Source organism: Lissotriton helveticus, chromosome 4_1, assembly GCF_964261635.1.
Source record: "Lissotriton helveticus chromosome 4_1, aLisHel1.1, whole genome shotgun sequence".
In the NCBI taxonomy this organism is placed as follows: Eukaryota; Metazoa; Chordata; class Amphibia; order Caudata; family Salamandridae; genus Lissotriton; species Lissotriton helveticus.
This window is the reverse complement of record NC_136063.1, coordinates 1649054360-1649077508: the sequence shown is the minus strand read 5'-3', so window position 1 is coordinate 1649077508 and position 23149 is coordinate 1649054360.

The window sequence follows — 23149 nt, the reverse complement described above, 5'->3', positions numbered from 1 at the left end:
GAATTGGTAGTCTACAGTGTTTCTGGATGTTTCAGACTGAAGCTGGCGTCAGCATGAGAGCACCACCATCTCGTAGCTCCGTCGTGGCCATTCCACGAGCAATCATGGCAGCCGGTCCCCACCAGAAGCCTGCGGGAGTCGGGGGCCCCCAAGACTTTTGTAGAATCTTCAAGGCTGAGGGGACGCTTTCGAGAATGGAGCCCAAGCCCTAGCAGACAAGCGTCCGAGTTCCAAGGTGTCGCAGGGCCATTTTAGTGGACCACGCCCAAATCTGAAGAGCCGGCCGCCATTTTGAGAGTCCTGTGGCAGCCGCCTATCGCTGCACCGCAAGAGCGGGAGCAACTCAACTACATGGTGAGCGAAACGCTGTAGTCGCAAGAGCGGGCGGTAAACAGCTGAATAGCAGAAGAGGCACAGTGTAGCAAAAGCGGGCGGAATGCCAACTGAAACGGTAAAGGGGCGCCCCACTACAGCGTGTCTTCAGGTCAAACGGATTGTGGGACAAGGTCCAGAATGGAAGAGTCACCAAAAGGCAAAAAGTTCCGCTTAACCCCGGGAGCCGGCCACCTATGTCGGGGGCGATCTCAGGCCACACCAGGGCAACACGACTTGGGGAGGGGGCCGGAGCCAAGCGCCCCCTCCGAGTCCGCACCATCACACCGTCCCTCGGGGGCCTCCGTCAAGCATTTCAGGGAGGCACCGCATCACATTGTTTTCAAATGCAGTCACGTCCTCAAACAGCCCCCACTTACATTGAGAATAGTGAAGCTGTAGCAGGTGCAAATAAGCTTCAGACAGTCTAACAAGCACTCCTCAAAACTTTGAACTATCAGAGTGCATGAGTTTCATGCTTGATCGATTGAGCTAGCCGGATCGGGCAACAAAAAGTATAAAATAGTTATGTAAATAGTTATTTAATAAAATGTTTTACCCTGTTACTTTGCTGGTGTGTTGTATATATTTGTAATATTTGCATAGAGTTTATCGTTATTTTGGGCGGGGTGGGTGGCGGAGCCGAGCTGTCTTGCAGCCATCATGGTGTGGAGTTCAGTTCATCTCACTAGTTTCGTATTTCTCATGAGGGGTTGTTCCTAATGTTTCTATTTTAGCGAGGTCAAAAAGAGATCCCATTAGTGGCCTACTGATTTTGCTCGATCCCTTTTGTTTTTTTACACGTTTTTTCACTATCTGCAAAGACTAAACAGAGTATTGAGACTCTGTGCTTGTTTGTAAATAGAGAATGAACCAAAGAGAACCAATTCTAAAACAGTAAATGCTTGGATAACAATCAATCAAATGGAGAGAGAAGCAGGCACGACAGATTACAATGGGGGCAAAGGCCTGCGTTAACTACCCTTCACTATCTGCAAAGAGAGAGTACTCCTAATAGAAATGAGGGGGGGCAGCATTCAAAACAGATCAGTGTGCATAAACACGAAAATGTTTTTACTTACCACGTACTTGACATTCGACAGCTTATGATATTTGCTATTAAAAAACCATTGAAATTCACTGAAAAAACATAGGTTAGAGACCATATATAGTTAGGAATTAGCATTTAAAAAACCTTGAAAATTTACTGAAAAAACCATAGGTTATACACCATATATAGTTAGGAATTAGCATTTAAAAAACCTTATTTTACTCACACAAAACCATTGAAATTCCATATATAGTTAGTTGCACGTGCAATCCACTGCTGATGATGTCACATATTACATCATTCATGACATGGTCAGTGACATCACTGATGACATCACTGATGACATCTCAAATGACATCACTGATGACATCACTGATGACATCTCATTTGACATCATTCTTGTGCTAATACGATAAACCTCTTCAGACTCTAATATAACCTTAGATACACTCAGTGTATACAGACACTCACACACTGCCACTCATCCATGGAGTTACTCACACACCCAGTCAGTCATGCAAAGAAACAATCTCACCTCCATTTCCTCAACTATACAGTTATACCTAACTATATATGGTGTATAACCTATGGTTTTTTCAGTGAATTTTCAAGGTTTTTTAAATGCTAATTCCTAACTATATAACGTCTCTAACCTATGTTTTTTTCAGTGAATATATATATATATATATATATATATATATATTCACTGAAAAAACCATAGGTTATAGACCATATATAGTTAGGAATTAGCATTTAAAAAACCTTATTTTACTCACACAAAACCATTGAAATTCCATATATAGTTAGTTGCACTAACTATATATCGCGCACCCGCAATCCACTGCTGATCATGTCACATATTACATCATTCATGACATGGTCAGTGACATCACTGATGACATCACTGATGACATCTCAAATGACATCACTGATGACATCACTGATGACATCTCATTTGACATCATTTTTGTGCTAATACGATAAACCTCTTCAGACTCTAATATAACCTTAGATACACTCAGTGTATACAGACACTCACACACTGCCACTCATCCATGGAGTTACTCACACACCCAGTCAGTCATGCAAAGAAACAATCTCACCTCCATTTCCTCAACTATACAGTTATACACACCTTACTTATTGAAACATATACTAACACATATTTACTCTCTTATACAATCCCTGATACAAGTTCACAATGATCGATACAACCACTCACTCATTCAGTGGCTCTCATGCACAGTTATTTATATATGCCAACTCTCACATATACTGTGTTTTACATATGTACTTACTATGACATGTAGCATTGAGATATCCATTCACTCATCAATACACTCATGCACACAGTCAACTGCCCATGTAGCTGTTTCCACATGCACTCTTGAACTCATACACCTAGTGAATAAACTGCTCACACATCTATGCACAGAGTCACACACCTTCCAGCCACCCCCACACAAACTCAATCTCCCATAGAAATACTTGGGCAACCAATTAATAACACATATAGCCTCTCGTATAGCTAATGATCAACACATGCAGCAGTTTACATCACAACAGACATAATGATGCACAAATTAAGACAGTTTAGTCACTAACCCATGCATTCAGTGAGACACATTTAATCACTCACTCATACAGTCAGTCACGCACCTACTAAATCCTTCATCCAGACACTTATACATCCACTCATTCTTCAATATGTAAGACATATTTTAACTTTACAGAAACATACAGTCACTGGATGTTGTCATCAGTGATGTCATCAGTGATGTCATTTGAGATGTCATCAGTGATGTCATCAGTGATGTCACTGACCATGTCATGAATGATGTAATATGTGACATGATCAGCAGTGGATTGCGGGTGCGCGATATATAGTTAGTGCAACTAACTATATATGGAATTTCAATGGTTTTGTGTGAGTAAAATAAGGTTTTTTAAATGCTAATTCCTAACTATATATGGTCTATAACCTATGGTTTTTTCAGTGAATTTTCAAGGTTTTGTAAATGCTAATTCCTAACTATATATGGTCTATAACCTATGGTTTTTTCAGTGAATTTTCAAGGTTTTGTAAATGCTAATTCCTAACTATATATGGTCTATAACCTATGGTTTTTTCAGTGAATTTCATTGGTTTTTTAACAGCTAATATCTGTAGCTGTAAAATGTATTCTTCTTTAAATCCAAAAATATATTTTATATGTTTATTAATAACTTTTTTTTAAAATATTTTTTTTTCTTCGTTCCCGCTTCGCGAATCGGGAAGCTTCCCGTTAGCTGACCTTGATGCCGCGAAATAGACCGCGAGCCGGTAAACGTTTCTTTACCGCAACTGCCGCGTTAGAAAACAACATCATCACGCCTCCCGTCCGCATGACGTTTCGCGTTGTCGCGTGATACGTCATATGACGTGCTACGTTAGCGAACTGGTACGCTTACCGAGTCGCAAAGCACAGGTTTCTGGAAGCAAACCGGGAGGCCCTGCAAAGCGCGTAACGTAAACACAGCAGGTCATGTGACTTGGTAATAACACTTTTCATTGGTTCATTTCACTTTTGGTTTCCTAATGATGTAAGACTAGGTCATATAATATAAAATGAACACTTTTCATTGGTTGAGAACTATTGTTTTTCCCAAATGATGAAAATCCCTCCTTCTTTCCTCACTCTGACTTTCATCATTGTGAGAGAAAGACCCTTTTTTACCAGTGAGCAATGGCTTCTTTAGTAGCTTCAGCTGGTGCTTCCCCACCACCTCCACCACATCCAAGGAAGAGTGGACCACCTGCTCAAGTTATAATTCAGCAAGAAGAGGAAGAAGAGGAACAGGACGACGAGCACGAAGAGAGGCACTTTTTGCCTGAGGAGCCCAGGACGTCTCACCGGAAAGAAAACTTCATTTGGCAATTTTTTAAAATTCCCAAAGGTCAGAAAAAAGTAAATGCAAGATACGTAACTTGCCTTATATGTCAAGATAGACTGTCCAGAGGGACCGACAAAAAATACAGTTTCGGAAACTACACAATGCATCGCCATATGACTAGGTGGCATCCTAACAACTACAGTGCTGCACAGTTTCGTAACGACCTAGATAATCTCCCTATTATGGCCGGAAGATCTGTTGTACCGGAAGTAACTGGACCAGAGGGCAGGGAGATGGTGCCAAATATACAAACAAGATTTCGTGAAGTAAAACAAGTCTGCGTACATTGCAGTGGATTCATTTGCTACGGAGAAAGAAGCATCACTCTGATCAACAGAGCTATTGACTATCATATGCAAGTTTGTACGAAACGCCCCAAATAATAAATTCTTTTTTTTTGTTTTGTTGCTCCTGTTGAGCCCTTTACAATGAATCGTTTTCGTTGCCCCCTCCGAAAAAAAACCAAAAAAATATAAAACTGTTCAGAAAAATTCAAAAAAAGTAAAAAAATGTTCAGAAAAATAATAAAAACAATATAAAACAACAAAAACAATAAAAAAAAGTTCTTTTAAGAACTACCTCCCCGTTATTAAAAAATTGGTACAATATTTGGAACTGTGCCAACCTCTATTTCTCTTAGTTCGCTTCCCAGTTCGCTCCCCGGTACGCGAACCGGAAGCGAACCCAAAAAACTTTTTAAAAAAAAAAGAACAGTAAGTATAAGGGAAGGAAACAGACAGTTATGTTAAAAGAAAGACAGCTATAGGGGAGTAAACTAGAGATACTATTACCCGTAATCCACTGCTGATGATGTCACATATTACATCATTCATGACATGCTCAATGACATCTTCAGCAGAGGATTGCGGGTAACAGTATCCCTAGTTTATTCCCTATAGCTGTGTTTCTTTTAAAATAACTGTCTGTTTCCTTCCCTTATACTTACTGTTCTTTTTAAAAAAAATTTTTTAGATCAGTCAGAAACAGTGAAAGTAATGAAATATAAAAGACTACGTACAATATAAGCACTGTATGCAACAACTTTGACACTTACAGAAGCCTCACCTTCTCCATGCCTCCTACACAGTTCTACATGTACATCATAAATGCAAACAGAACAGAATTAATTATACATGTTAAATGGTTTATTTTTGCTGTTCTCAGAATGTATCAAATTTCACTAAAACAGTGACTTGAAGGTATTCATCATATAACAGCGGGGAAAAAAAAACACAATCAAAGTGATTGTGTTTAAAAAACCCATACAACATAACGAATCAGAATTCAGAACTCCTTAAAGTTAACTTACTTTCCATGACGGCCAAGGATGTCCTATGAACAGCTTACACTCTGTTGTGCTGTTATTACTTTCAACCCGCCACTTTCTGAAAGAAAACCTCCATCGTTTTCAAAAACATGTTACATACAATAAATGACTTCTCGCTCTCTACCACACGTTTCCACAAGGCCAAATCGTGTCTGAGCCATTTATAACTCTTAGAATTCTTTTAAACCAATCCCGTCATGTTGTATTTCCGCAACTTTCACAATTAAAATGTTGAAGATCATTTTCACAATCCTGGACTAGTAATATCTTCCCCTTCTTGCTCAATCATGTTCTACATTTCCTATCACAATGATACTGCTTACTATGAAGCAGACTTACACTACCTTTATGACTAGTACAATTATTTAATTCTCTACATCACTTTTAATCACAAAGCAATGTAAAACAGTAGACAGCATTGCAGACTTACATTCCCTCTACTCCATGTTTTGATTGGCTGCTTCAATTAGCTTATAAAAAGAAACAGTTTTTCTGAACTCATTCAAAGTGCACGTATTTCTCCATGACGTCCAGTGTTATGATAAGAAGTTATGTCTCTATACTACACTTATCCTCAAGGCCAAATCGTGTAGGAGCCATTAGAACTTCTTGAAATTCCTCAGAGCACATCCCGAGATTCTTTCCCTAAAATTTTGGTTTTAAAAACACCAGGTAAGAGTTTTTAAGGTCATACGGCAATTTTTTTTTTAAAATTAAAACAGAATCATTGCAGAATGACCAGCCATTTCTACACTTTAAATAAGCTGTATAATGTCCTGATGTTATTGAAGGACCATCATGATATATAATTGCTACAGTTACAAAAGTCCTTCCTGATATTGACAACTGTGAAGCCACAAAATTTTTAATTAAAGTTGTCAATTTTGTTCCATCTGGCCTTCATCGTTGGAACATTAAAATGACATACTGGCCATATGTTCGTATAAATAATGTGGACATCATTTCAGATTTACATTGGCTACACTCCATGTTGTGATCAGCTGCTTTTACTAGCTTATTAAAAGACACTGATTTACTGTCTGGCAAAGTTAAATATATAAATCGTTCTGAGTCTACACTAGTAGTACTTGATACCCTACAGTTCTCGCAGTCATGCTGCCATTGATAAGAAAGCCCAAACAAGTGATCTACATCTACACCTTCATCATGCAATACATCAAGCATATACATTAAAAACTCCTGACAATCTTGCTGACTATTTTGAGAGAATTGTGTTTGGCCTGAACATCTGTCTAACAGATTTCGAATTTCAGACACACTTTCTATGTTTGTTCTATCAGTGCTACATTTCTCTAACACAGAATTTAACAAACTGCAAAATCTTTGATCAGAATTGACCACAATCTCTTCTTTTACATTTTCTAGAGAAAACAAAACATTAACCACTACATTAGCATAGCAGTTGACACCAGAACTGTTTCAAATTGAAAACCAACAACATCTTCAACAGAATCCTTTTTGTTTCTGCTTATAATTTCAGGTTCATCAACTTTTCGTCTTTTTGCTACAACCTCCCCAGTATTGGTCACATTTCTTCGTTTCCGGCCTACCACACGTTTCTCAAACAAAGGATACTGAGGCAAATGTGGCGCATACTCTCTTCTTAACCTATTGTATTCCTTAACACAATCTAGATCCGCACAAATGTTTGTGACATCACACTCAATCAAGTACAATCCCGATAAAGTTCTAACTCGTGACAATGCCACATATGCCATACCCTCCTTGAACACAGAACTGCCAATATTCACCAATGCACAGTCTACACTTAAACCTTGCGATTTATGGATTGTCACCGCATATGCCAAGCAAACAGGAAACTGCTTACGACGAACATATAAGTCTTTTACAAGCAAAAATCTAGCAGAACAACGACCAATTAGCTGTACTTCCTCAATGCCATCAAATTTAATTTTTAAAAATTCAATTCCATCTCTATTTCTGTATTTCACAAAATCAACAACATTACCCATTGATCCATTTACCAGACCTCTTTCAACATGTAAATTCCTTCTTAAAATTATACGGCAGTTCAAGCACACATTCAGAGTCTTTTCAAAACCCGCAGTTTTAGATATACTCTTCTCTAATGAATCCAATTTTGTTTTCAGATTCTCAGACAAAATAATTGTTGATCCCATATGCTCTACTCTGTCAATAGCTTCCAGTTTCACAATCTCTTGCTTTTCTAAATGCAACATTTTGTTATTGAATTTGGCACATTCTGCAAGAGTTGGCATCAAACATATTCCAGATTTTTTCTCAGTAACTTTCTGAAAAATATTCTCAGGCACAACATCTTCGTCTGGATATAAATTTGTCAGTAATCGTGCATGTAAAGCTTCTTTCCCATGCTCGGTCACTTTTCCAATTCTAACATCTTGTAGAATAGTCTTGTAAACTTCATCCTTTGCCTGACGCATATTTTCATGCAGTTCAGCATAATTGAAGTTTAACCATATATTGACGTTGCCAATGCTCCCTAAGCACTTCCTGGTATCTTCATGCGTGAGCATTTTGAACACAGGTTGCCCTTTCACTGGTGTCAGCTGCAGAAGATCTCCGAAAACAATGATGTGTTTGCCACCAAATAACACATCATACTCTGTTTTGAGAACTTCTTGCATTCTCAAATGCACAAAGGCAAGCATGACATTGGAAACCATGCTTACTTCGTCAATGATAAGAAGTTTCATTTTACTCAAGACTCTTGAAACTTCAAAACAAGCATCTCCAGATAGCTTGTGATATTCTAATTTGTTGTCATGCTCCACTGGCAGCATCAGTAAACGATGTAAAGTAATCCCTTTAATGTTATGTGCTGCCAGTCCAGTTGGAGCGGTGACAACACAAGACAGCGATGACTCTGTCCTTTCCTGCAAATAACATGAAATTGCTTTAATAAGGAAACTTTTTCCAGTTCCCGCTTCTCCACTCACGTACAGTCGGACAGGCTTCAACGACGTACATGAGCACTCTTTCTTGTCATGACTTAATCCATGATCAATTTGCATGGTAATCTCGTCATATATTTTCCTCTGCTCAACATTGAGTTGTCTTTCCAACTCTTCTAAGTTAACCGCATCCTCCTGAGCATGTGCCATGGCTCTTTCCACTTCATTCATAGCAGTGGCAGCTTCATTTTCGATAAGAGGTCCTCCTAGTGGATCCTGACTCAATGAAGCAGAACTCTGACTGTCCTGAGAACTGTCTCTGGCAATCTCGGCTGCAATCGTTGCTTCCTGCTCAATTTCCACATTCAACATTTCTACATATTTGGGAAAAGCAGGACATTCTATGGTCTCCTTGGCAGCATTGAATGAGTCTTCATAACAAAGGAAATGTCCAAGCAGTTCCTCTTCTGCACGCCAAGGCTTAAAAAGTTGCAAAAGTGCTAAATAGAAAAACTCCTTTTTTTCAGGAGATTCGCCACTCAATTTTCGATGGTTTATCAAGTGGCATTTTCTTTGCTTGACCAGACATCCCTCACTTCCTATTACAGCATACACTCCTTTCTCAGTATCTTCTTTGATGTTCCTCTTGAATATGTAATTTTGCAGAACCTCATACAGACAAACATTCTCGAGGTGACTGCTTCGATTTGGATAATATGTATCCAACATGTTGCTCTTCAAAATGTCGGTACTGTTTGGCTCCTTTTCCGCCAAATACTCAATTTCCCGCACAGGTTTCAGAACTCGATTACGCGTTGCAGCAAGACCAACACTCGCCCAAACGATACTCCTGGACTTGGCATAGAGACTTGCTGAAGACAACCGGTCAGAACATTCGTAAGCTCCGATTTCTCGATGCGACAACATCTTCAGACTGAAACTGTACAACTTCTTGCTGAGGCTCTTTTCATGGGAAATGTCCTCCCACATATCCTTCAATTCTGTCTTCTCATTTTTGGTGATGTAAGATGTCACATACCGAGCCACAGCCATACAGTTATCAGCCACAAACTGTATATCCATGTTAGCATTCCACATGGACAAAATCACCGGGTTGTAGTCGTTGATGTACTTAGACTCTTCGTTCCTCTTCAAATTGTATGTGTTTTTAGGTGATTTCTTCATCACATTATGTCGCAGCGAAGACATCAAACTGTTCACTCTTCCTTTAGAAATCACCGGTCGTGGAAAGCCGAAACGACATTTGGTGTAGAACTTGTCTTTGTTCCGGAATTTACGACGACAGTACTTTCCACATCGATGGCTTTGGGAACGTAGAACTTTTTCTCTTAGGCTTTTTTTCTCCTTTGCGTTTGGAACAGCACACGTAGAATACTGTTCTATGAAACTCATCACTGAGTCTTCTGCATCCGTTCCAAATTTAGGTGCATCCTTGATCCACAGCAACATATGTATATGAGGAGCACCTCTTGCTTGGTACTCCTTCCTCCAGAAGAAATCCAACACCTCTCCAAGAGGTGGATTCTTCTTATTCATGATGAAAGACATCATACCTTCAAATCTATGATTGAAGTACCTACATACATTGACTGGATCCAAAGAGCACAGTTCTCCGGGTGTCTTGATTTCGATGTTTTCTACGTTAGCATTTGCCTCTCGTAGAAATTCAAGTAAGTCTTCCCAGCCATACTCAGCACAGCTCAAAGTGAGGAACCATGTGGGAGTTCCTAAGTTCCTCAGCATACATTTTAAATCACCATGACGACGGTACCAGTACTCATTAGTACCACGCTGACACGCCATGAGATTAATCAGGTGAGAATCCAAAATACTGTCTTGGACATTGACTTTATCCATAAAGTCACTTGCCGAGATGTTTTGCATGTGTATACCACTTTTCAAGATGTGGTTCACTGCATATGACAGTCCAGACAGATCGCTTTCAAACAGGAGATGAAACAAATAAGGAATGCATTGTCGAAACCTAGGATCTCCTGCATACAATCGCAAAGTCCGGTATTCAGAAGCAGGAATTTGATGAGGTCGCTCATCATATCTTCCTCCCTGACCTGTTGGAAAAAGCTGTGGGAAACACCGAGCTTCCAAACTTTCCTCCCAAACACTAATGGGACTCCCTTTCGCTTGTTTCATTTGAAACAACTCAATAGCATTCCCCATGACTTCCTTGGAATGCAAAGGATGAACACTATAATGTTCATATATTTCTTCACTAGTACAGGGTTCTACTTTCTCAATTTGACCAGCACACAAATCGCTATCCTCTTCCTCACTTACTTCCTCTTCTGCAACATATACATTTTTATAGTATTTATTATATTTTTTCAAATACAATGTTGCCCTTTTGACTTTCCTAACATCTACTAAATCTTGCCATATTTTCTTATTCTTTGTCGGAACCCCATTAACTAAGATAACAAGAGGTTCCTCTTCCACTTTTTCTACTCCAATTGTGTTAATGTTTTTCTTCAAATCTAGAGGCAAATAAACAACTCTTCCCTTTAATCCTCTCTGTAAATCTGATGGAGGCAATTTCCCTGTCTTTGGCTCCATTCTTACAATAGCCTGAAAGGGATGTATACTTTGAATCAAAATAGATTCATAAGTATTTAAATCCTTCAATTCAGAAGGAATCTCAACCAATTCCAGATTATTATGAACTGCTCTAGCAGGCATCTGGTTTTGATTTAATTTGTTACAACAATAAGTACACACACGTTGATCCAATCCCAAATCAAAACAATTTTCTACCATCAAGTATGTTGTAAAATCCTTCCATTCACTATTATTTTCCCTTTCACTTTTTGCATATAAATCCACTAACTTAGTCTGATTCTTATAATAAGTGCGTCGACAACACACACAAGTGAAATTTGGCCTCTCACTTGATTTCACCTCAAACGTCGCAATTTCCCTCTGGAAATTATCTGTACTGGAAACCTGTACACTATCTTCCACATTACTCTCTTCTTCTTGGTCAATTTCAACATTCTCCTCTTTACTTCCAAAGTAACAAAACTCAATTTCTTCACATATATTCTTCACATCTATTTCAGAACCATGCAAAAGAGCAGCGCATAATTGTTTAAGCATAATTGCTGGACTCTTAGCATAATACAACATTCTAACTAATTTCCTCAGTTTATTATGATGCACTGCTAGCATCCTGAAATGATGAAAAACACTCTGGCATACTCTCCTGGAAAGACAAGCCAGTGAATGACCATGCAAACCTATCACTTCTCTCACTCTGCAAGGATCTAATTCTTGCAACAAATTCATTTTCTGCTTCAAACTTTTCTTATTAAATGACCGTATAAAATCACAAAGCAAATTGATGGAATCCTGTCGTACACTGCAAATACTACTACACTTCCAGGTGTACACAGGACCCTTAGGACGTCTCCCTAAAACCTCATTACCTAACACCTCTTCTATCTCTGTTGTCACAAGTTTTTCTTTTTCAACTGGACAACCATCTTTCACTTCATAACCTCGACCACTGGTGTCAACTGCATGCACCAAATCATTATCCTGGAAATAACTCTCCTCATTAAAAAATGCTTCAGAGCTTGAACTATGCATCCATTCTCCAGAAAAAACTTCACAAAAATTACTACGATTAACTATTCTCTTCCATCTACTATTTCTTTTGAAATCATAAATTGCCTTGTTTAGCTTCCTAATTCTATTGATTGTCAAAATAAATAACTTACGTTTAATTTCAAATGCCTGATCAATAACTTTCTCAACTATTTTTTTTCTCTTATAAAAAACCACTTTCTGTTGACCTTTCTTAATATTTTTTAACAAATTGCCAATTATCCTGTTGCGGAACATTCGTTTACGAATGTCCCTAAACTGTTGTTTCCTTCTACTTTCATGCATAGAGTTATCTCTTACTCTAGCAGTAACATTTCTCATTGCCCTTTCCTTACCGTTTGAATTGCTTCTCCTTTTCTGGACTGAAACATTTTCTGTAGTAATATTTTTTTTACTAGATATATTTCTTATGAATGTTTTTGTACTCTTACCCGGTGCTTTCTTGGTGACTTGACAAATCTTTTTGTTAGAGGACTGCTGCTTTTTTTCATTCACCTGCTGTCTTTGACGTTTTGCAGCCTTTCTCACTCTTTCTTTGCTTGGCATCCTAAAATCTTGAAATAATCTGCAGTTGAATCTGTGGTAAAATAGAATAAAAAATGTTATTAACCACTATTACCCAACAGTAAATTAATAACAGTCATCAAAAACTTAACACACTACTTAACATTTTTACATAGAAGAATTTTTTGTACATGGCAAATTTAGAATAGAGAAATAGCAGAAAAGAAATGGAATTTATATTCATTTTACCTGTCCTGTTTTATATATGAATCTGATCAAATTTTATGACCATATTTTAATATTTTATTGAAGACACTACACATAACCTGTTTTTGAAGGTGTCTTTATTTTTAAATTAAACGGTTTACATATTTACTTTTTATTTATTATAAATTTATAAAATAAATGTTTATAGTTCCATAGGCTCAAGCAAGTCACCTTCCCATCCTATGTCATACAATTCTGACAAATCTGCATCCTCATCACGTTCTTCTTCATCCTCAGGATTGAAATCATCCAAGGGATCAACATCCACTGATGTTTCAATTACGAGTTCAATGATGAGGTCGAAATCAACTGATTGCTGATTGTCGCTCATGTTGATGTTGTCTTTATCTTTAAAGAAAGATAACAACAATGAGATGTTGCACAGTAAGAGACAAATCTCAGAGATTATAATAGTAAAATTGTTTAACAAGAGTAACATTTTGCAGCTATTATTTAACCATTTTATTTATTTATTTATTTCCAGGTTTGTATGGCGCTATGAATCGATTCCCGAAGGAATATCTCCGCGCCTTTGGCACAACCAAAGAACAGAAAAGACTCGTCAACATTTTAGTAAACTAGGCAGGAGATCAGTCAGTTAGGGATTTGAAGAGGAATGTTTTCAGCTTTTTCCTAAAAGGGAAATGTTCCCTACATACTCTGATTTCCTTAGGGAGTAGGTTCCACAGCTTTGGACCTGCTACCGATAGGGCTCTTTCCCCCTTTCTTGCCTTCACGGCCCTAGGAACACATAATAGTTCCTGATCTCCCGATCTCAGGAATCTGGACGGCACATAGGGGATAAATTTCTCAGTGAGGTAACCGGGACCAGTTCCAGTTAGGCATTTGTGGATGACGCAGCAGATCTTAAACATCACCCTCTGCCTAACTGGAAGCCAGTGCAGTTTGGCCAACAGTGGTTTTGAGGGAGTACGGGGCGGGACATTCAGTACCAGTCGTGCAGCCGTATTTTGCACAACCTGCAATCTAGCAAAGATGCCCTCATTGGCAGCTAGCATTAACCCGTTGCAGTAGTCCAGCCTGCTTAAAACTAAGGACTGGACCAACGTTCTCCTGGTGGTATCTGGTAGCAGGGGGAATACTCTCCTGAGAAGCCCTATGACGTGGAAGCATGAGCCCACCACTTGGTTAGTTTGTTGTGTATAGGTGAGCTCATGGTCCAGTTTGACTCCCAGGTCTTTTACCACGGTTTTGGGCACAGGGACCGGGCCAAGGTCTTGAGGCCACCAGTCCGGGGTCCACAACCGTTTTGCCTCTCCGAAAAGCATAACCTCCGTTTTGGAGACGTTGCACTGCAAATAGTTGGCTGCCATCCAGCGAGACACCTCCTTCATCCCTTGGGCGAAGGAGGCCCGCACCTCAGGAGTCATAGTTTTAAAAGGGAAGAGGAGTTGGGTATCATCCGCGTATGAAACCGGAATGAACCCGTGGGATCTCATGATGTTCGCTAGGGGGGCCACATAGATGTTAAATAACGTGGGGCTCAAACAAGAGCCCTGTGGCACCCCCTTTGAGATCACCACCTCCTCTGATTGATATGGTCCCAGGATGACTCTCTGGGTGCGCTCGCTGAAAAAACTCCTGAGCCAGGCCAGGGCCTTGCCTTCCAGACCGATGTCAACTAGTCTGGAGGTCATGATGTCATGTGACACAGTATCAAACGCCGCTGACAAGTCCAGAAGCACCAGAACAGCGGAATAACCCCTGTCCTGTAGCCTCTGGAGATTGTCAGTGACAGACAGCAAGGCAGTCTCAGTACTGTGTCTGGGTCTAAAGCCCGACTGGGAAGGGTCCAGTACACCCGCGTGTTCAATGAATTTCGACAAATGCTGATTCACGTGCCTCTCCGCAAGCTTCCCTAAAAAAGGGAGAAGGGAGATCGGTCTCAGATTCGTCAACTCAGACCACGGAATCGCGTTGTTTTTGCGCAGAGGCCTCACAAGTGCCTGTTTCCATTCCAGCGGTACTTCCCCAGTAAGCAGAGATATGTTAACTATCTGCCGTATTCCAGCCCCCAAAATCTCCAGCAAAGTTGGCATAATACGTGCTGGGATGATGTCAGACTGGCACCCACTCTTTGTTTGCATGGCAAGGGCAGTCAGCTCTTCCATAGAGATAGGTGGGAAGGCAATAAGCGTCTTAGCCTCATTGTCTGGAGTCATGGTATATGACGGGATTTGACAGTCAGTTGTTGACACTGGGTCATAAGAGGGGGATTTGGATGTTAATATTTTATTATAAATGGCGTCAATTTTCCTTACGAAAAACTGTGAGATGTTATCACAGATTTCTTGGGATTCGACCCCATCAGTGTCACAGGCAGCGGGCTTGGTGAAAGTCTGCAGAATTGAGTACAGGAGTTTTGCATTGGAGCCAGCATCTGATAATTGGGCTGCTATGTGTTGTTTCCTGGCAGCTCGGATCGCCTTGTGATATTTTTTGGACGACCTCCTGAAATTCTCCTTATCGTCTGCCTTATGTGTGACTCTCCATTTTTTCTCCAACCCTCTCATGATCTTTTTTTGCTGCCTAAGATCTCCCGTAAACCAGACTTCTTGTTTGGGAGCCGGTCGTGGTTTATAGGTTCTCAGTGGGGCCACATGGTTGATAGTTGTTAATACAGCGTCACTGAAAGCCTTTAGAGCTAAGGTGGCGTCATCACCAAATGCTTCCCACTTAGGTTCCGAGTAGTTGGCCCTAAATTTGTCGGGGGTTAATCTATACCAAGGCCTTCTGACATTGGCCAACTTCTTATAGATAGTTTTGGCTTTGTTGTTGTCACGAGTGTAAAACACAATGACTGAATGATCGGTCCAAACAACTTGGTTGGGGGTAAGACAGTTAATAGCTGCAGAGTTATAGAGCACTAAGTCGAGGGTATGTCCCGCAGAATGAGTCGGACCCTGATTCTTTTTAGTAAGTCCCAGTGTGGCCAGGTCTGCTAACACCGTCTGTGCATCAATGCACGTGGTGATCTCACTGTGGATATTAAAATCCCCCACCAGAAGAAAATCAGAGTTGGTTTGTATGTGGGGTGCCAAAAGTTCCATTAATTTAATGGAAAAGGGCCCGCACGAGCCCGGAGGGCGGTACAAAAGTGCACCTTTCCTCACTTCCCTAGCAGTAGGGTTGATCGTAAAGATCATGAGCTCCATATCTGGGGTGCACACAGTTTCTATGACTACAACCTCCATCTCCTGTTTGAATACAATGGCTAGCCCTCCTCCCGTTTTAATCGGGCGGTCCGACCTAGCCATTTTATACCCCGTTGGTACCCCAAGTGTGATAGCTGGGACTGTGTGGGGCTTAAGCCAGGTCTCCGTTAAGAAGCACAGGTCAGGCCTCTCCGTTGTAATGAGGTCCCAAACCTGTGTGGCATGAGAGACTAGAGAGCGGACATTACACAACAGGTTTTTACAGGTTAGGGGCAAGTTATTAGGGGCGTTGGAAGCATGTATAGCAGAGTTGTTGTTGTGTGCTGAGATGGCAGAGTTACCTGGGTTAGGTGTAATTACCCCGGTGTTAGAGAATAGGGTGTGACACCTCAAACACGAAAAGGGTCCTCCCACACTAGAGCAGGTCCTATGGGGGCACAGGGTAGTAACAAATTTGCCTATATCCATGAGACTCCTACGTGAGTATGACAGAGCAGGTCCCTTACCCCTCTCTGTAGGAAGTGTCCTGACCGCCATAGCCCCCTGCCCCTAGTCCCGTCCTGTCGCGGACGGGCGCAGACGGGCTGGTCTTAGGCTCGTCTTCGGCGCAGGAGGAGGCGCCACACTGCGCGTCAACACTGCGCGTTGACGCTGACGAGTTACTTTATAGCCCCTGAGCCTGGAAGAGCTAGAGCGCGAAGCGCTCGCCTCCCCGGATGTTTCTTGCTCTGCCCCGCCTTCCGCGCCCGTGATTGGCTGGAGGGTCGGACTGGGCGGGCAGGCACAGAAAAGGCAACACGGAAGCTGATCCCTCAGTGCGTGTGGGTAAGTGATCGTTTTTAGCAGCGTGCAACTAGAAAATCAGTCACAGAGCAATACAATTCACACCCCTTATAAAATGCTATATCTATATATATATATATATATGCTATATAACCATGTCCAACGATGCTGAGGAGCAGAGGAGGTGAAGCCTATCTCCAATTTTTCACTGAACAGGACTCATCTCTTCTTAACCTTGGATAAACCTCACCGACTCTGTGTCCCCTGCACATAATTAAATGTAAAGGGGCAGATTTATATTAACTAGCACATCCCCAGGGATGCACCAGTTAACATGCACCGCTGCTCTGCCACCCACAGTGTGCCGCATTTACAATCAGATAGGACAAAGCTACATCAAAACCCTGCGCCTGCTTGAAGCAGGCATAGATCTTGACGCAGGTAGGCTGAAAGCTAAAGCAACAACTAAGTGTCGTGTGCAGAAGTTGCAAAAAAGGAAAAATGGCGTTTAAACCAGTAATGAGCCCATGCTAACTTAACACAGAGTAAAGATATCCAGGATCTACATCAGTTTGGGGTTCACGAACCTGGCAGGTACAAGGCACTGAGGCTTTGCACCGTGCATGTCTCATCCCAAATCATATGTTGTTTGTGAATGAAACAATTTCCCTGACCAAATGCTTTGGATTGGCTACTTCTAAAAAATTAAACACCCCTACTATCCCGGAGTTACAGGAATATGATGCTTGGAGTAATTTTACTCGTTGTCCATTAAAGATTTACAGGCCCTACTCCGTAATTCTTCCTTTAACATTTCCAGTATAAATCCAAAAGGTTGACTGCTTTGGCAACGTGCCTTATCCACGGTTTAATAACGCTGCCTTTTGCTTTATATAAGTTTTCAAATTGTATGAAATATATACCAATAGGTCGTTATTAACCTTTAGGTAGTGGTTTTCTTCATGAGGTCTGGTCGCTTCCATACACATACAGATTTTCAAAGATGATCAAGAAGTTTATCTGAATGGAGAGGAATGCACTGAGACGCCAGATCATTCACTAATGTGTAGGCACATACAGTTACACGGTTCATGCAACAAACACCGACCAAATATGGCTTGGGTGTTGCAAGGCACGCCAGTTCCTGCTATCATCCCCACGTTCAAGTTGTTGGAAAATGGTAGTTATTTGATGCTCAATAATGAAGATTGTTCTGGGTTAATTAAAAGTATTCCTTTTATCGTAACAGTAAGTGAACGGGTTATTTGCTGCAGAAATGTTCTATTTCCTCCCACACATGAACATAGGGAGTTTTCAATCTGGCCACAAATACCAACCTTGGGAGCACATTTCAACGGCATGGCAAGAATAAGAGCTCTTTTGTCTCAGAGAGAGGTGGCCTTGACTTCGGCCCGTGAAACTTTCGTGCTTCACATAGCGAACACCCGTACAGAGGTGCAGACCCTTTTAAATACAGATTCGCCTTTCCATTTCAGCAAGATGGTTCGGACTATCTCTAACGCGTCCTCTACAAAGGGCCTTGCATACTTTTTTAAAGTTGTTACCAGTGGTCTCGTGACTTCATTTGAGAAAATCTTTGGAATCATCCCTGCTTTCTTTCATTCTATTTTTTCCACTGTGCTTGGTGGATTCCCATTTTTACTTGCATTACCAGCGGACGCTCTTGTGCTTTTTTACATTTTTAAATATGGATGTCCCTCCTGTGCAACCTCCCGCCCTGCAGCTGCTCACGCTGTTCCGCAATCGCATGCTTGAATATTATGGCACAATGCCGTTGGCAATATTAAGCACGGCATATGGATTATCTTTTCGATTCTCCTACTTCACCTGTGTCCAGCCTGTATTTCACTGCCTGACCTGTGATTTCGATTGGGCCATTGATTTGTGTCTCTGCGGACCGGTTTCTCCTGACGTCGACTTTAATCAGCTGATGAGTCCTATCATTACTCACGAGTTGGTTTGTCCTGGCGAAAGTATTATGGCTGTGGCATTGATCCATGGACTAATTGGTCCCTGGAATTTACTGGCGGCAACACAGTCTTTCTTGGAACAGAGCTTTCTTGAAAACCCACAGAGTTGTCCTCTGATGGTGATAGAGGATCCGGTGCTGGAAGAGCACGTATGTTCTTTTCCGCTTTTAAATTGGATGGCTGAACTCTTTTCGGATGAAGACGGTGACTTCCTATTAGAGGCTGTTGCAGCTTATTTTGCATACACAGTTATGTCATAGACCTTTTTCATGTTTGATATGCTGAGTACTAGCATTTCATTGACAAGTCATTGACTTATTTGTCAAGTTTTTATTATTTAGCTTGCCTATTGGCTTAAGCCTCGATAAAGTAGTTGGCTGTTTTATTTTTCTTTAGCATTAAATTTTCCTAGTTTTTAATGTTTTACCTTGCGGACCGTCCACATATAAAGTTGCAATCTGCTCTCATGAGATGGCACTTCTGTTATCTTATTCAGTTCGTTTCCGGATCATGGGGAGGTGTCATGTAGATCCTATATATCTTTACACCGTGTTAAGTTAGCATGGACTCATTACCGGTTTAAACGCCATTTTTCCTTTTTTGCAACTTCTGCACACGACACTTAGTTGTTGCTTTAGCTTTCAACCTAATAGTTCATCGTGATTTACATGAGAATAATATGTTATTGCTCTACTATCTGCTTTACTTGTTAAACTATATCTGTACAGCGAGTGCTGAAGTTTCAAGAACAACACGATACAGAATTGTTATGAGGTCTGATCTCCACGACTTCATACTCATAACATAAGTGCAGCTTCTGCCAATTCTGGGCATGAGGCAGGTTTTATATTGCTTTGCCGAACACACATACACAACACTTGATGCGGTTCACATGAAGAGAGAGCTGGTGTATGCTGATGTGATTCCTTCAAATCTAAGACACTAAAGTATGGGCACGCCCTAAACCAACACAAAGAGACCTTCTTAGCAAATAATATAATATGTGTATTAGGGAGGGTGAGATATAAGCAGCCGCGGGCCGTGGAGGGAGTTACGGTGGGGCAGGGAGGCGGGGAGGGGGAGGGGCAGGGTGCAGCCCTCTCCACCCTGCCCCTCCCCCTCCCCGCCTCCCTGCCCCACCGTAACTCCCTCCACGGCCCGCGGCTGCTTATAAGTGTTGCTAACTCTTATTCATTTACAGCATGTTAACATACTGTCACCATTCGCTTTTTATGTACTAGTAACTGTGCTGGTAATTTTGCTACTGATAATATGTGTACTTGTATTATCTAAGATACTGTGCCTGAGAAGACGGCATTAGTAAATAAACATTTCAAATACACATGTGTTCTTCTTAACTCCATGTTCTGGTTTCTAAGAAATATATAACGACCGACTGTTCATGAGTTCCACGTATCCTGAGGTACTATAAGTTCATATTCTGGATTGTCTAAACATTGAGAGTTTGTTATATCCAATGTGACACTGTACCTAGCTTGCTAAGGGGTTTTTGATTACTAAGGTGAGTTTTGGGGCACCCTAATTGGCCGAGGTTCCAATCCTCTGTCCACAGTTCTGTGTGAGAACAGAAACCCTACGACAGGGGCACCCCTGAGCCTTGCTGGAGCTTCATCACACTTGCGATACAACTCCAGCAATGCGCCACCTTTACGGCACAGATACGTCACGCATCTGTGCTGTTTTTGCCCCATGATGCGCCGCATTGTAAATGCAGCACACCATAGGTGACGGAACAGCGGCACAGAATGACTAACACATCCCTGGTGATGCGCCAGTCATCATAAATCTATCCCTATGCTTCTTATCTTGTTAGACATGAACCGCCATATGTATCATCAAAGTTTTTTGCATTTCCTAAATAGCGAACTTTAAGGAATAAATAGCGATTCTTTACCATTCCTAGTTTGCGATGAGCTATTTGCTAATTACAAATTACCCATTCATTTCCATGCAGCAGGAGGCCCATAGGAATGAAGGTGCAATTTGCGATTAGCAATTACCTCATCGCAAATTACGAATTTTTCCGAGGGTGCAGGAGTGTCTCAAGAACACCCTGCTGCACCCCTGAAAAAGAAATTTGGGGGCATATGGCGCACATAAATTTTGAAAACATTCCTTTACCTCAAAAACGATTTTCAACTCATAATTTGAAAACACTGCACATGGGGAAATGACTTAAAATGTCCTTAAGACACATAAAAGCGTTTTTGATTGCCTTTGCAGCATGTTTCAGTCACCTTTAACATGCCTATGTAACGCAAACATTCAAAATCTAAATTTGCCATGCACAGGTGGGAGCATATTTACAAGCAATTTGCTCCACAGACAAACTTCTTACATTGAAATGGGAAAAATAACATCAGAGACTCTCAATTACCTTATAAAGAAGCAGACACCATTATGTCCTTCTCATCAATATTAAAACCATTGCTTTTTCTCAAAAACGATTTACAAGTCATAATTTGAAAACACTCCACAGCTCCTATGCACATAAAAACCCTGTCAGTACTAATACTTCACATTTTCTCCAATTACAATTTCTCAAAGAAACAAAATCTATTTGTAAAACACTTGAGACAAAGCAACATTTGAAAAACACAACTTTCTTCATAATTTTCTCCTTAAAGCACACTATTTTCTATCTAAATTAAAGAAATCTTTTCTCACCTTAGCAAATACTTTGAGTTTCAAAACAGTCTCAGAAACACACCAATTTGTCTTCAGCAGAGCAAAAGGTATGCACTCCAGAGTCTGCAGCTATCAAAAGCACAGAAATGCTGTAATTCCTCACACATATCTCTCATGTCACCCAATCAAAACTCTTCCCTCACTTTTTTTCAAAGCAAAACCCTTCCCCCCTCTGCCCCCTCTCTGCTTTTTCTGCATAGCAACCACCTCTTGCAAGACCTCTGGTGTTTCCAAGTTCACACAACAAAGTTGCAATTGAACTCTGAACTCTCAGTGCACCTGCATATCCAGTGCAATCTTTCATTTAATGATTTTTTCTTCGCCACTCAAAATACATCTTTCAACGAACTCATCCATGCACCCTAACTTTCTGTTTTCAGCAATCAAAATCCACCAATCACTCTTACTGCTTAATTAACACAGAAACTCCTCAGTTTTTTTCATTTTACACTCTCATTTTTTCAACTGCCATTTCATTGCCACACTTCATCTGACTGCAGGATAACCTTCTCTCGCCATGTTTTCTGTCTGGATTGTTGGACATAGTTACATCTATTGGGCTCAGAGGTACGCTGAAAACAGGAATGTACCTAACCTCAATTTACAAGATGTGGAAATTAAGTGGTTTGGCCACAGAGGATTAAATGTCACCAATTGATACCATTGGTGAAAACCTTTATGCATTTGCCAAAACCTGACCTGTTAATTGTGCACTGTGGAGGTAATGATTTGGGCACTTTGACTGGGGTAGGTCTGGAAATGCTTTTAAAGGACACCTTTGAGCAATTGATGGCACTTTTTCCTCAGACTGCCTTGGTATATTCAAATATATGCCAAAGACAAAAATGGAGGTGGTCGAACCAATTTTGTCCACAAATTGAGAAATCGAGGAAGCATGTAAACAAATCTGTTTCAGCTTACATGAGAGACCATGGAATGGGCTCCCTGTACAACAATAACTTGCGTTATTACATGCAAGATATCTACAGAGGAGATGGAGTTCACTTCTCAGATGAGGGCAACAGAATTTTCACTCTGAATTTAAGACTGTGCATTGGTACCTACTTATAAGTACCTAAATGTACCATAAACCCAAAAGCTCTTCTCAGAGCTACCCTACATCTGATCACTCACAATTATTATTTTACTCTAACTTTTTTCACTAATTTTCAAGAAAGTACGCTCCCCAGAACGCTTCCCGGTTCGCGAACCGGGCGCACTCCACGCAAAAAAACTAAAAAAACGGTATATTTTTTTTGTTGCCCTGCGAGACCCTTTTAAAGCCTCCACATCAAACCTTGGGGGTCAGGGACGATCTACTATGCCCCCTTATGGTCATTTGCCCCTTAGCTTTGGCCTCCTCTTGTCTCTCGATCCTACCGAGAGATGGCGGCCGCTACGGACTGTTTGGAATGTTTACAGACGCCGAAGAACCAATCAGCTTCGCAAACCTCCGTAACGCGAAAAGTACGCGGAGC